Source organism: Ursus maritimus, unplaced genomic scaffold (assembly GCF_017311325.1).
Source record: "Ursus maritimus isolate PB19 unplaced genomic scaffold, ASM1731132v1 scaffold_5, whole genome shotgun sequence".
NCBI classification, from domain to species: Eukaryota; Metazoa; Chordata; class Mammalia; order Carnivora; family Ursidae; genus Ursus; species Ursus maritimus.
The window spans coordinates 4,749,394-4,763,376 of record NW_024426663.1 but is presented as its reverse complement, the minus strand read 5'-3'; the positions used below and the strand labels follow the sequence as shown (position 1 = coordinate 4,763,376).

At 38.8% G+C, this 13,983-nt stretch overlaps 1 pseudogene; it reads right to left on the bottom strand.

The window, feature by feature from the left end:
* Positions 1-2,510: 2,510 nt before the first annotated feature.
* Positions 2,511-8,895, bottom strand: LOC103675808 (annotated as a pseudogene).
* Between the last annotated feature and the right edge of the window lie 5,088 nt (positions 8,896-13,983).

Below are 13,983 nucleotides of genomic sequence, written 5' to 3'. Positions count from 1 at the left end.
TTTAGAGAGAAAAATATTTTACTAACTGTCTTAAAACTAGCTTCTCGGTATTTCTACTAAGGCTCTGGAAAGAATATATGTTAACAATTATTTTATTAATCTCTTTTATTTCAGCTATCATGAGTATAAACTTATGTAATTTCACTTTAATGCTAATACATAATACACTGTGTTTAGATTGGTTATATAATGAAATCTTTTTTCAATGTGATTTTTTTAAATTATCACAGGAGTAATCAAGTACCAGAAGAAAAATGAAATCTATGCTATCAGGTATATTTTCTGATTATCTTCAGGTGGTAATGTTTATGAAAAACTAGGCAATTTTTTTTAAAAGTGTTCATCCCTGAGCAGACCTTTTGCTGTCATCTCATCTGTGTCCCCTTCTAACCACACCTGTTATATTCAGAGATCATATTGCATATGATGATATAATTATCTACTTCGGGAGATTATTGATATGCTATGAGTGAAAGATAATGGATCAGTCACTATGTGTGATTATAACTTTTTAAAAATGTTGCCAATAATATTTGGACAAAGAACTCCATGGAGAATGAGTAGAAATCGATTTTCAAGACTCAGGGAGTCCTGAGAACTAGTGAGAGACACATTTAAAAGGACTTCCCAGAGTCTCCAAGGCAGAAAGATCCTACCAACTCAGAGAATTTTTTCACATATGATTTTTTGAAAGTAACTCCCAATAAATTTATAGAAATGACTATCTGATGTTTCAAGAATTATTCTTCACTAGAGAATATTTCCTTCATACCCAATTTACTGACCTTATTTCCAATTATTTTCAACCTCATTCTTTTCTGATTTTACTTAATTGTCCATCGTCTAAAGAATTACCATAAATGGTCCTGATAACTATCTTTTACTTATCTTCCATGATTTCCAACTACTCTTCTATGCATTAGTCTCTTTTCTGGTTCTGTGGGATAATGAGCTCCATGCATTGACTCACCTGCTCAGGCCTCTTGGGGGATGTTTGAAAGTCACCACGGTGATGGCGTACCAGGGCAAGGCCCCACTGGGAATGGGATAGGGCTCAAGGGCTGAGGCATATGTCTGGCAGCATGAGTTGAAGTTCTCTTAGCTGGGAGAGAATAAGAGGTAGACAGAGGTACACAAAACTACATTCTGATGCTGACAGGCCTTGGAAGCCAAATTTAAGGCACTATTTCAAGGGCACAGGTCTTGGATTTGCAACTTCTCTCTATTCAAATGAAAGGGTGGTCAAAATTCAGGCCCCAGAAATATTGCTGTGTCATCCCTGTGTTAATGAGCCTGAAGAGGGTGTGTGTGTGTGTGTGTGTGTGTGTGTGTGTGTATGTGTGTGTGTGTGTGTGTCTGTGTGAGATACCGTAATGCTCTCAAATAAACTAGGCTTAACAATAGGTTCTGAGTCTTCTATTTGTAATTTGGGAGTAATTAGTGGTAGGGGGATAAATTATTAGCAACCTCGTTATATCAAACTGACCTAAGATAGGACAAATAATGTAGCCATTTCTTCAAAGACCGATTTTAGATCAATTTTGTTAAGAGAGGTTGCCACAAATGCCGAAAATCTAGGGAAATCTACTTCATTAAGAATCTATAATTAACGATGCAGTAACATATTTCACAACTGTGGGCTGGCAGGTAGAAAAAAAATTATCTCAAAATCTTCAATACAGATTTAAATCTAGGTTTTTCATTACAAACTTAGAAAATAAAGTTCTAAACAATGTATTTTTTAAAATGTCAAAGCTATTCCAACAACATTCTCAAATAGCTGCAGAAGGTAGAAGGAAGAATCATTTATTGATCAAAACCAAGAAAAAGGAAAATCACTGGCTTAAAGATTTACTCATTTATTTTGGCAGGGGAGGGGGAGAGAGAGGGAGAGAGAGTCTTAACGCAGACTCCGCCAGGGCTGAGACGACTAGGGGCTCAATCTCATGACCCTGAGAACAGGACCTGAGCCTAAACCAAGAGCCGGGATCTTTTTTTTAGAGTTGGGCGCTTAACCAACTGCACCACCCAGGCATCCCAAAGAATCACTGGCGTAAAAAGGCTAAGATTAAGAAAAGATTTGAAGGGTGCGTGGGTGGCTCAGTAGGTTAAGCGTCTGCCTTTAGCTCACGTCATGATCCCAGGGTCCTGGGATTGAGCCCTGCGTTGGGCTCCCCGCTCAGCAGGGAGCCTGCTTCTCCCTCTGCCTCTCCCCCTGGCTTGTGCCCTCTCTCTCGCTCACTCTCTCAAATAAAGAATTAAAATATTTTTAAAAAGAAAAGAGAAGATTTGAGCTTACACAATGCATTGTGTAATACAAAACTAACATTCTCTTCTTAATGCTTCAAATGAAAATTGTCCCTTTATTAAGCACCCGCAGAGTCCCAAGCATCGAAGAAAACGTTAAAACACTCGTTCATACTCTTTTAGAGCGAAATTGCCTATTTTGTTGCACGCACACTTGCATGGCATTGACATTTTAGTTCCACAGCATTAAAATGACCAGTGCTTCAAGACTGGCTCAAGAAACAAGTTTCCGAGCTATAGAAGTAGATCATGCAGGAAGTTTCTGTCAGCTGTTCCACTTCATGTCCTCTCCCTCTGAAACCGCCACCCTTCCTCCCCCGAAACCGCCACTTCCACCTTCTCTTGCCACCTCTAAAACCAGCACCTCTGTCACCTCGGCTACGTCCTCCGCCTGCTGCCACCTGCTCTTGGAGGTCGCTTCCCACCTGGAGGTGGAGGTAAAACCCTCTGCAGTGGTAGCAGTTTCTAGGAGTCTATATACAACTTCTGCAGTTGTTGAAAGGAAGATGCCTTCATATTTGCTGATAATTTAATGGAAAAACAAACATCTCTAAGTTGCCCAAATATTTCACCCACTTTACTAATTTGTTCTTTCTTCTCTAAATAAACCGTATCATTGAAATAAGGCACCTTATCTTCACCTGTAGTACATTTACAAACTATGTCATCTTCACAGGGATGCAGGAACTCCCCTAATACAACTACAGGTTCCGGAGTCTTGGCCTTTGTTAAAGCCTCCGCAGCCACCTCCTTGTCCAAATCCCCCTCTGTCACCACCACTACCTCTGAAATTACCGCCTCCATCTCGGAAGTGGTTGTTGCTGCAGCCACCAATGAAGCTGCCACCTTGATCAAAGCCTCCACGACCTCCGACCTCTGTCTGCCTCAAAAAGACCTGCTTGTTCTACCAGCCTCAACCCCCAGGTGAGTCCCTCCTCCCCCAGCAGGCAGCAAGCTCTTTATGTGCATCCCCTTCCCTCTCTCCCCCACTCCCCAAGCACATCCAGTCCCGCATGCTCAAATCCTCCTGCTCCCTACCTTAACTCACCAGGCTGAAATGAACACGAGAAACATTATAAACCAGCATCTTACATAGTTTCCTCCTCATTAATTGGTTCCAAGTGGGTCGCTTTCCAGCTAGACCTTCAGTCACTGTTGTCTAGCATGGTGCTAGGTATGAAAAGGGTTTTTTTTACATCTGGAACACAAGTCTTTAGGGATTAGGGAAATTTAAGGGTAACTGGATTGGAATGCAATTTCCCTGACAGCTAGAACAATGGTTCTCAAACTGTAGCCAGCATCAGAATCATCTGGAGGGCTTATTAAAATGTAGATTGCTGGACCCAACCCCAGAGTTTCTGATTCAGTAGGTCTAGGGTGGGACCAAGAACCTGCATTTCTAACAAGTTTCCAGGTGCTTCTCTGGGGAGCCCAGGTTGAGGGCCACCGTTCCGGACCAGTGGTCTCAACCTGGCTGCACATTACTATCACCTGGGGAGGCTTTTAAACTCCCGCTGCCCAGACCAATAACATCAGAATCTATGGTGATTATGACTAGGCTTCAGTATTTTTTAAAGCTCCCCAAGAGATTCCAAGATGAGGCCCAGATTGGAAAGCACTGTCCAATCTCATAGCTGTTCTCAGCCTAGGCTATCCATTAGAATAACCGGAGAAAGTATTTTTTTTTTTTTGAGGTATAATTTGACACATCATAAAAATGACCCTGCTAAAGTGTACAAATCAGTGGTTCTTATTCACAAGGTCACACAATCATCGCCACAATCTAGTTACAGAACATATTCATCACTCTCTAGGGAGATTTTGAACAAGGTTCTGATACACGTGTTCTGCTCTCAAGAGATTCTGATTTAACTGGTCTGCTGGGTAAAGGCATCAGTGTTTTTGTAAATTCCTCGGGTGATTCTATTGCCTGGCTAGGGTTGAGAACCACAGTTCCTGAGTTTGGTTACAGACCTTCCAACCCTGTTTAAGGAGTTAATACCTATTTAGGAAGTTTCACTGACCCCATCAGGGATGTTGTAAATATAGAGGAACTAGCATACCTTCTGTCTAAACTCCTGCCTGTCCACTAAATGTGCTCAATCGTGATGCAAGGGAAACATCATCCCTGATTTCTGGCTCTCGGAGCAGAGAGCTAGGTGGCTCTGACCAGATAGGCCTGGAGGGGTCTGGTGCCGAGCCTGGCTCTACTGCCGGCAGCGTTTCCTTGCCAGCCAAAGCCGAGTTTTAGAGACTGCAGGAGCCTCTGGAAGGGCTCAGCGGGCCCTCAAAAGGATTCAGAGCTGCTAGTAAATTTTTAAACACTTGCTTCTGTATTTTTAAGAAGCCCATTTTGTAGAGACCTTTGGTCTGATGTTGTTTCAACATTGGCCTTTTGCTGATTAAAGCACAGAAACTGAGTTTAAGTCTTGGGTCCTGCAATTGTTAATGTCAGACTTTGGTTAAAACTTCTGAGCTATGGTTTCCTCATTTTGTAGTATTTCCTTCCTCCCAGAGATGTCCGTGATTAAGGAAAATAGTATATTGGGCACATTCACCTCCAGAGAATGGATTCAGTGGAAAGATCATGAGATTTTTATGTCATGCAATCTGGAGTCAACCCCTGGTTCTAGCTCTTTCCACTGTGACTTGGGAAAAATGAGACTGCTTACAGTCTATAAAAGGAGAAACCAATAATAATAATAATAATAATACCTAACTCACCATTAATAATACCTTTACATATTTTTATGAAGATCAAAGTTATAGTTCAAAAAACTGGTGTAGTTCACATGAAAATGCTTTATATACTATGGCACCATATAAATGATTATGCTTTAGGATATAACTAGACAGATAGACATATGAAAGGAAGGGAGAATGCATAATTTATAAATTAAGTTGATTTCTTTTGATGTGTAGACAGTTTGAACCTTAGGACCTCAGGAGCAAAAGGCTACTTCCTCCACAGATCATTTAAAAGCAGCTAACGCCTGAAATCTGGGTGATGAAACCTCATCTAAATGTTTTATGGAGAAGGAAATCCTAAGTCCCTGCCCTTTAAGTAGTCTTTTTCTCCCCCACTTTCCCTTTTTTGGGGTCTTTGCCTATACAGAATTAATTATGCTCTTTAGTTCTTAGCACTTAATTGGTCCATGCAAGTCCCCTCCTTTTAATTTATTCTTCTCCTTCATCCTTATCCCTGATCCCATTTCCCATCCTTTCATAGATCCCCATTCTTTTGTTTGCAACGTGAATACTTCCGATGTCCCTTTATACCTTTGTTTCTGCGTATATATGTGTAGCTATAAAAATACTGTTTGGTATGTGTGAAATTGTTTTTTAGAAATTTACACAATTGTTATTTTGTGATAAACCTCATTTATTTTGCCTATTTTACTGTGGTAAGAACATTTATATGAGATCTACCTTTTTAGCAAATTAAGTCTTCAATACGTTATTGTTGACTATAGGTTTAGTGTTGTACCTAGATCTCTACAGCTTACTCATCTTAAGTAAAACTTTATGCCTGTGGATTAATGGCTCCCCATTTTCCTCTTCTCGCAACCATCATTCTACTCTTTGATTCTATGAATCCATTTTAGAAATCTCATGTAAGTGGAATCATGCAGCATTTGTCTGTCATGATCAGCTTCTTTCACTTAGCATCATGTCCTCCAGGTTCATCCACGGTGTCACATATTGCAGAATTTTCTTCTTTTTAAAGGCTGAATAGTATTCCATTTATGTATATACCACTGTGAGATCCAGCCATGCTACTATATAAGGATCTAATTCACTTTCTTTTGACCACTGCATATTATTCCATCTTAGGCAAGTGCTCTATCATACTCTTCCCCTAGTGAGGGACACACATGTTGCCTCTAACTCCTACCACCAAAAACAATCATGCAGTGTCCTCCTTGCACTTCCTGTACACTACTGTACCAGGAGTGGAGCTCCTGAATCACAAGGTATACACATTTAATGCTTAAATTTTGCCAGTATGAATAATATCAAGTGATATATCCTGATAGTCTTAACATTTTTTAATTATAAGTGAGATTAAACATCTCTTCAAATGTTTTTTCCTGATTAGATTTTCAGTGAACTGCCTATTCATACTTTTACCCATTTTTCTGTTGGATTTCTGTCTTTTCTGCAGATTGTTGAGAATTCCTTATATATTCTAGAAACTAATGGTTTGTCTGTTATAAATGTAGTAAAGATCTTCCAGTATATGAGTCACTTTTTAATACTGTATATAGTATCCCTATTCAATAGGAACTTCGAATTGTTTTGATATAGCCAAACTCCATCCCTAATTCTTTTTAGGGATTATACTTTGAAGGTCTATTTTAAAACATCTTTTTCTACCCTAAGGTCCCAAGCATTCTCATATAGGATCTGTTTCATAACTCTTATTTATTTGTCATTTGTTCTTCACCAGTAGTATAGTGCTTTAACTATTACAGTTCTTCTTAATATCTGTAGTATTTCTTAGTATCTGCTTAGGTCAAGCTCCTTATTTGTTCTTCTTTTTCAAAATTGTCTTAGTTGTTTATGGGCCTTTATTGTTCCATATTAATTTAAGAAGCCGTTTTATCTAGTTTTCCCAAAATATTCTGCTGAAAGTTTTATTGTAATTGCATTTAATTTGTAAATCAATTAGTGGAAATCTATATCTATAAACTGTAAATCATTTATCACACATATCATTTATATGTGTGACTTTCCATTTATTCAAATCTGCTCTCTTCTTTTAAATTTAAAAATTTCTCTATAAGGACCTTCATTAGGTCAGCTCATAGTCTTTAGCATTTGAGTTATTATAAATAATGTTTTATTTTCTACTACATTTTTGAATTGGTTATTGCTGGTATAAAGGAATGCTATTTGTCTTTGTTTAATGATATTTTTATTTCTCAACCTTGCTGACCTTGAACTCCCTTTTTAATTTTCATCGTTCAGAAGTTCTCTTATATTTTAATGTAAATTATTATGTAATCTACAAACAATGGCAATTTCATCTTCTCCCTTCCAAATTTTCTTCCTCTAATTTTAATTTATTGTCTGATTGTAGTGGCCAAAACCTCCAGTACTATGTTGATTATAACATTCGAAGAAATTAGCCTTGTCTACTTCCAGTCCCAGTCATATTGTGGCACAAAATCCACTATTATATATTCTTGGTTAAGAATGTAGTAGGTTTAAAAAAAAAAAAAAAAGAATGTGGTAGGTGTTCCCACGAGCCTTTTATATGCCTGTGGTAGGGAATGGGGAGGAGGCAGAACCTGCTGAGAAGGAAATACATGAAGAGTCCTAATAATACTTACAAAGCCAGGGACTCACACCAAAAGCTGGGTAATTACGGTAAAGATACATTTTGGTTTTTTACGTACTTGAGTGGTTGTTACCATAATCCAAATTGAGTCCCCTTCCTTCTTTTCTCTCTATTCTCTCACACCTTAAAAGTGCTCTGGAAAAAAGTGCTATATTTAAACACCCCCAAACTCTTTCTCAGCACGTGCCCATCGGCTTTGCTGTCTCTTCCTCTCCCTGTCCTCCTTGCCTGCTTCATTAGGTAGCATAACATCTCTCTCAGAGAAAAACCACCAACCCTTCCTTTTTGAGAGGGGGGAAACAGAAGATCCAAATAACAAGTGGGAGCAGGAAAAGGGTGATGAATGTCTCCATTGGTAATCTGTACACTTTCTGCTTACCTGATTCGGCACACTGGGGCAGATCATTAGATATTTGGGTAGAAATATTTGCAAAACTTTAGTTCCTTTGGCTCTATATGCTTCTGCCCTACCAGCCTTCCCATGATTTGTTCAATACGACATCTGCCTCCATCACTGTTGTGTCCTATTTATGCAATCTAATGTAGCTTTATTTCCTTATTTATTTGTTTAGACAGCTGTATCACATTGCCGATCCATTTTGAAATTACACTTAACTAAGCTTCTAGTGTTACCCAGTTATTTGTATAATTAGTTTTTGGATCTAATTCAAAGATTCTACATTTGTTCTTTTTAAAATTCCATTCTGATGCTCTAGCTTATGAAGAGTTTTAGAGACTTGTCTCTGTTATCCAACATTCTATCTAGTGCTCCAATCATCTTGTCATCTGTAGAATTTGATAGGAAGGCCATCAGTGTGCTCATCCAAACCTTTGATAAATATGTCAAAAAGGACAGGGCAAGGGAAGAACCCCAAGGCACACTACTATAAAATTTCCTTCAGGTTGACATGGAATTAGCATTCTTGGACATGACTGTTCAATTATTGATGAACTCACCTGACTGTACTTGCATCCATTCCACAATTCTGCATGTTATCCACAAGGATTTCCTGAGAAACACTGTCAGATTCCTTGCTGAAATACTAACACACGGTGTGTGCAGCATTTCCTTGACCTACCTGATTAGTAAACCCATGTATTATTCAGTTCTGCTTCAGTTTCAAATGACAGAATTTCAATTTAAATGAGATTAGGCAAAAGAGATCATTTCTAGGTTCACCTAACTGTATATTCCATGTCATCAGAGTACTGGTTCTCTCTACCGTCCTCTGTGTTGGCGTCATTCTTACGCCATCTCTCCACTCCTGAAATCAAGATGGCTATCGGCGGCTAGAGGGTTTTTCTCCCAACATCTCCTCTATCATCCGAGAACTGATTCTCATTGTCTCTGACAGGATCATGAGCCCATCTCTAAACCAAACCCAGGGATGTGATGATTTGAGTGGCCAGCCCTGGGTCACTTGAAGCTATTCCACTCAAATTACAGGAACTGAGAAAACCTCAAAGATAATGATGCTATCAAAGGAAGAACAAATAGATATTTCCTATATCTGGGAAAAATGATCATATTGTTCCTTCCGATCATATTGTTCCAGAAAGTTATCTCCTGAACATACTGTTACCCACAGTTCAAGGATCATTCACATTGTATTTACATTTATATAATCAGTTATTTATCTATAACTATAACTATATATATATACATATATATATACACGCACATATATAATTACTATGCAGTTGGAAGTGACGCTCTGCTTGGATAAACAATGTATCATCAGAAGTTTATTTCTATAGGGATGAATAATAAGTGTTCTCCATTCTGCAGCTGGCCAATTGACTTCAAACCCACTCACCACAGAAATCTGGGCAACAGAGTCATCTACAGATGAGGGATGGGGTTATCATGTATACATTTTGTGGTGAGCTGTCCTGCTGTGAAGAGATAATTTCTTGGTCCTGATTCATTTGGATGGCACTGGTAATACATGATCCAGAATATAGTGGTCTTAAAGCAAAATGAAATGCCAGGGTTGAAAGCTGTAAGAATAAGAGCTATATTTTGGCTTTAATATAACTATTAGAATCTATTATTAGATGGATCTACTATTAGATGGATTCTCTAAATGCATTTAATGGTCTAACTGGTTTTTCGCCAAGGCACTTTTCCAGGCACGTAATTTTACATGTTCTGACAACATCCAAATCCATGGAGAAGTCGCACTCACTTAGTACAAACCTGTTAATGAGAAAATGCCATGGTGAACACTGGAGAAAATGCTCTTGGGAGACATGTTAAGGGCTGCTTTTGGAGGAGAAAATCTTGGAAACTTATATCATGGAGTTGATCTAGAATCATTGGTAACTAGACTCAATGGTTACATGATATTTCAAGTCTGATTGCCTGATGAGAACAGCTTTCTCATGTCTATGCTGTCAGGACCCCACTTCTGCTTGACTACCTCAAACAATAAAACATGGCCTCGGCCTGAATTGTATACCTCTATACATATTGGGTAATGTCTGTCCTTTTCCTGTTTTTACTTTATAGAATGTCCTGATTTTGTGTGAACTTGATGTTATACCAGAGTCCACACCTGGACAGTAGCAGAATCATTATATCTTACTCTGAAAGGTAGGTAGGCAAGCAGCAGAGAAATATCAAGGGGTTTGCCAGTTGTCAGGAATATATTACACTTTTACTGAATACACTAGATGTGAAAATAAAAGCAAAAATCTGTTGGGAATTTTGCTAATATGCTATGTATAGTAAGACATGAGTGACCACCCTTTTTTGGACAGGCTAGAGCCAAGCCACATAATCATGGGAATGTTAGGACATCCTAGCACTTTCCAGACTGATCGATAACATTAAATGTTGCAGTTAAGTCTGACAAAATGAAACTAGCAAGAACATATCAATGAACACAAAGAATCTGATCATTATCACTCGTAGGATGTAAAGAACAACAACAAAATTGTAATTTATCTGAGTATCTTGCCATTAGAAAAAAGGGCTGAGTCTTAATTTCCTTTCCCATTTTCACAATAAGAAAGTCAATCTAGTGCTCCAGGCACTATTACATTAAATATTGATATAGCGTCACTGTATAGTAGGTTTTCCTTCTAAGAAATTGATAAATTCTTAATGAAGAGTAGGGAGACAGAGCCCAACATGAATGGATAATTCGTTCAAATACAGTTGACTTTTGTCTTTAGAGTTGTTCTTTTTCCATATTACATAATGAATGATTTTCTTTGGAATTTAATTTTTCTGACAGTAAAACCTACATACTTAATAAATCTTTCTAGATTCTAAATGAACATTCTTCGAAAGTTTTCATTTGGCACAAATAAAGATGAACAAAACTTAGCAAGGAACTTCCTTAAAATCTGTATTTTTAATGTGAGGCCAAACTATCAATAGCTCCTACTTTAGGAATAAAAGAAAATATCTGGGTGGCTGGATGGCTACTGCTAAAGCTGTTTTCTGAACCTTCTGAGGCTATCAATATTCTCAATGTTCTAGATGCCTGGGAGAAATGCAGACTTTAGAGTTCTGAAACTAACAGGGTCTTGAGACCCATCTATAGCAGAGCTACACATATCCATTCAGATGCAAGGTTGTCCCTTGCAATTTTAAAGATCAGCTCCATTCACTTCAGCTCCACAGGTTTCCATTGAACACTTTAGTACACAAGTATGAGAAAGCTAGAGACAGGAGAGCTGCAGAAGACACAATTCCAGTCTTCAAGAGGCGTATCATCCAGGAAATATTCAAAGCCCACATGAGAGCTAAATAGTCAAGCTCACTATGTGATACTTACCAAGCTAGATGAAGAGATTCTAAGTCAGCGGAGTTAACTAAGGAAGATTTTTTGGAATCAGAATTGAACTGTAAAGAAAATGACAGGGTTACCTTTTGGCCTCAGCTAACACGCACTCACATAATATCAGTGAAAGAGCCCTGATTCAGATATGTGGTAGGAGCTGTCTCTGGATGAAGAAAAGCACTGAGGAATGCTCCTGATAAGTTGCAAATATGTGTTTTCTGGAATTGGATGTGGATTTTTCTAGAGATCCCATCAGAGCGCTGCTCAGAGGATGGCCACTGAGATGTTCTAAGCAAGATGACCTCTAACCAAGTAAACAGCAACTGGAGGGCAGACCAGACTGTCCAACAGAAACAGCAGTGGAATAATGAAAAAGATCACCTGGAGAAGGAAACATTGGAAAATTAGACAACCCAATAAAAGTGAAAACATATACTGTACTTAGAAGAAGGAAAGTGAGTATCTTGAGAAATTCTGAAGGGTGTTTTGAATGAACCACAACTACAGGATTAAAGTTTAAGGAATTCAAATAAATTAAGAAAAGTAGCTAGGAACAATTATATGCTAAGATTAACAAGCATTCCTACTGATCAGTGCCAGACCTTCTGGGTGTATCTGAACAAGAGACATTCAATCCATGCTGTGAAACAACTGAATGAAGAGTCTTGGATTTGCTTTATGGCTCTGGTTTTGGTATTGTGAATGCCTTTTCTTTTGAGCATTTCTTTCCTCCTGTGTCCTTCACTGCCTGATGGGAAGCATAGCCCTATGTTTTAGTTGCATTCATTCATGTAATTTCCTTAGTTACTCATCACTTCACATGTGTAGATTCCTTCAGTATTTAAACCTCCCTCTGGCTGACTTCAGTCTCTTATCAGCATCAGGCTGTAGAGCAGGTGGTTGACAGTATGACTTCGGACTTCGGCTGCTATCTCTATATCATAACCCCATGATTTATCATTTGTGTTACCTTAGGCAACTTATATAAAGTCTCTGTCCATCTGGGTCCCTATCCGCAAAACGAAAGTAATCATAGACCATGCTCACACGTGAACATGACAGTGAAAATGTAAGCAACGCTAAGCACAATGCCTACAGTAGGCTCTGGAAAGTATCTGCTATTATTACGATTAAAATAAAAATAAAATAAAATAAAAATAATCATATTAAAGTTAATTAACTTGGGCGCCTGAGTGGTTCAGTTGGTAAAGTGTCTGCCTTCGGCTCAGGTCATGATCTCAGGGTCCTGGGATTGAGCCCCACATCAGGCTCCCTGCTCAGTGGGGAGTCTGCTTCTCCCTCTGCCTGCCGCTCACCCTGCATGTGCTCTTTCTCTCTCTCTCAGTCAAATAAATAAATAAATAAAAATCTTCAAAGTTAATTAATTTGGTTACAAAGTGAATATTATTGTGCCACAGCTGCAATTTCTTAATGTCATCATTAAACATTGTCCCACCCGACTGCCATAGTAGTGGTCAACAACTAATGCCAGGTGAGCTTCTGCATTGTTCTAGGTCTTTTCTAAGTCTTTTAAATGACAATTGATTAAGATCCTGACTTTAGAGGACCTAAGTGAGTTTGACCTTCATTTCTTCCAAACATTTATTGCTCAAAAACTGACATGGCCTTTGCCCTCACAGAACTTACAGTCTGTGGAGCTGACATAATTAATTTAATAATCACGCAAATAAATGTAAAACTACCTTTCCTTAGGAGCACTTAACACAGGTAACACATGCTATTAAAAATGTGTATAAGAGGATCCTACCAAGATCAGGGGAGTCATGGGAAGTCTTCCTTAAAGAAGAGAAAAGCAGAGGGAATTTGTCTATTTCTCCCACGATTATGACTTGAGGACAGAAAGCATTCTATTTTGCCTTTGTGTTCTCAGGTAGCATAAGAAACACAAAGTGTATTTTTGTTGAGTGAATGAATGAAGGCATGCAGATTTCAGAGCCTTGGATGCAGAATACAGGGTTGAATCCTGTTTTAAATTCTGAGCATGCTTTTACCAAGCTCACAGGAAAGCCCATTTCAGTCATTATTTTGCTGTTTCCCATTCCAGGATCACACCAGAATCTGGGAAGCTTATCTGGATCCTAGAAGAAAGGGATCCAATCTCTATTATCTATTCCAGTCTGAAGATGCTGACCATTCTTATTTACTGAGACCATAATAGCCCCTTGAAGTCCTGTGACTCCCTGCTGTTTTGGGCACAGTGACTTACAGGAATCTTTACTAAGACTACGAACATGGTCTCACCTCCTAGATAAACCCTAAAGCCACTGCTTTTTTTTTTTTTTAATGTTTTATTTATTTATTTGACACAGAGAGAGAGAGAGCACAAGCAAGAGGAGCAGCAGGAAGAGGAAGAGGCAGGCTCCCCACTGAGCAGAGAGCTGATCTGGGGCTCGATCCCAGAATCCTGGAATCATAACCTGAGCCAAAGGCAGATGCTTAATAACTGAGCCACCAAGGTGCCCCAAGCCATTGCTTTTGAGGTCTTGCCTCCTATGGGGCTGTTGCCATGGAGGACAC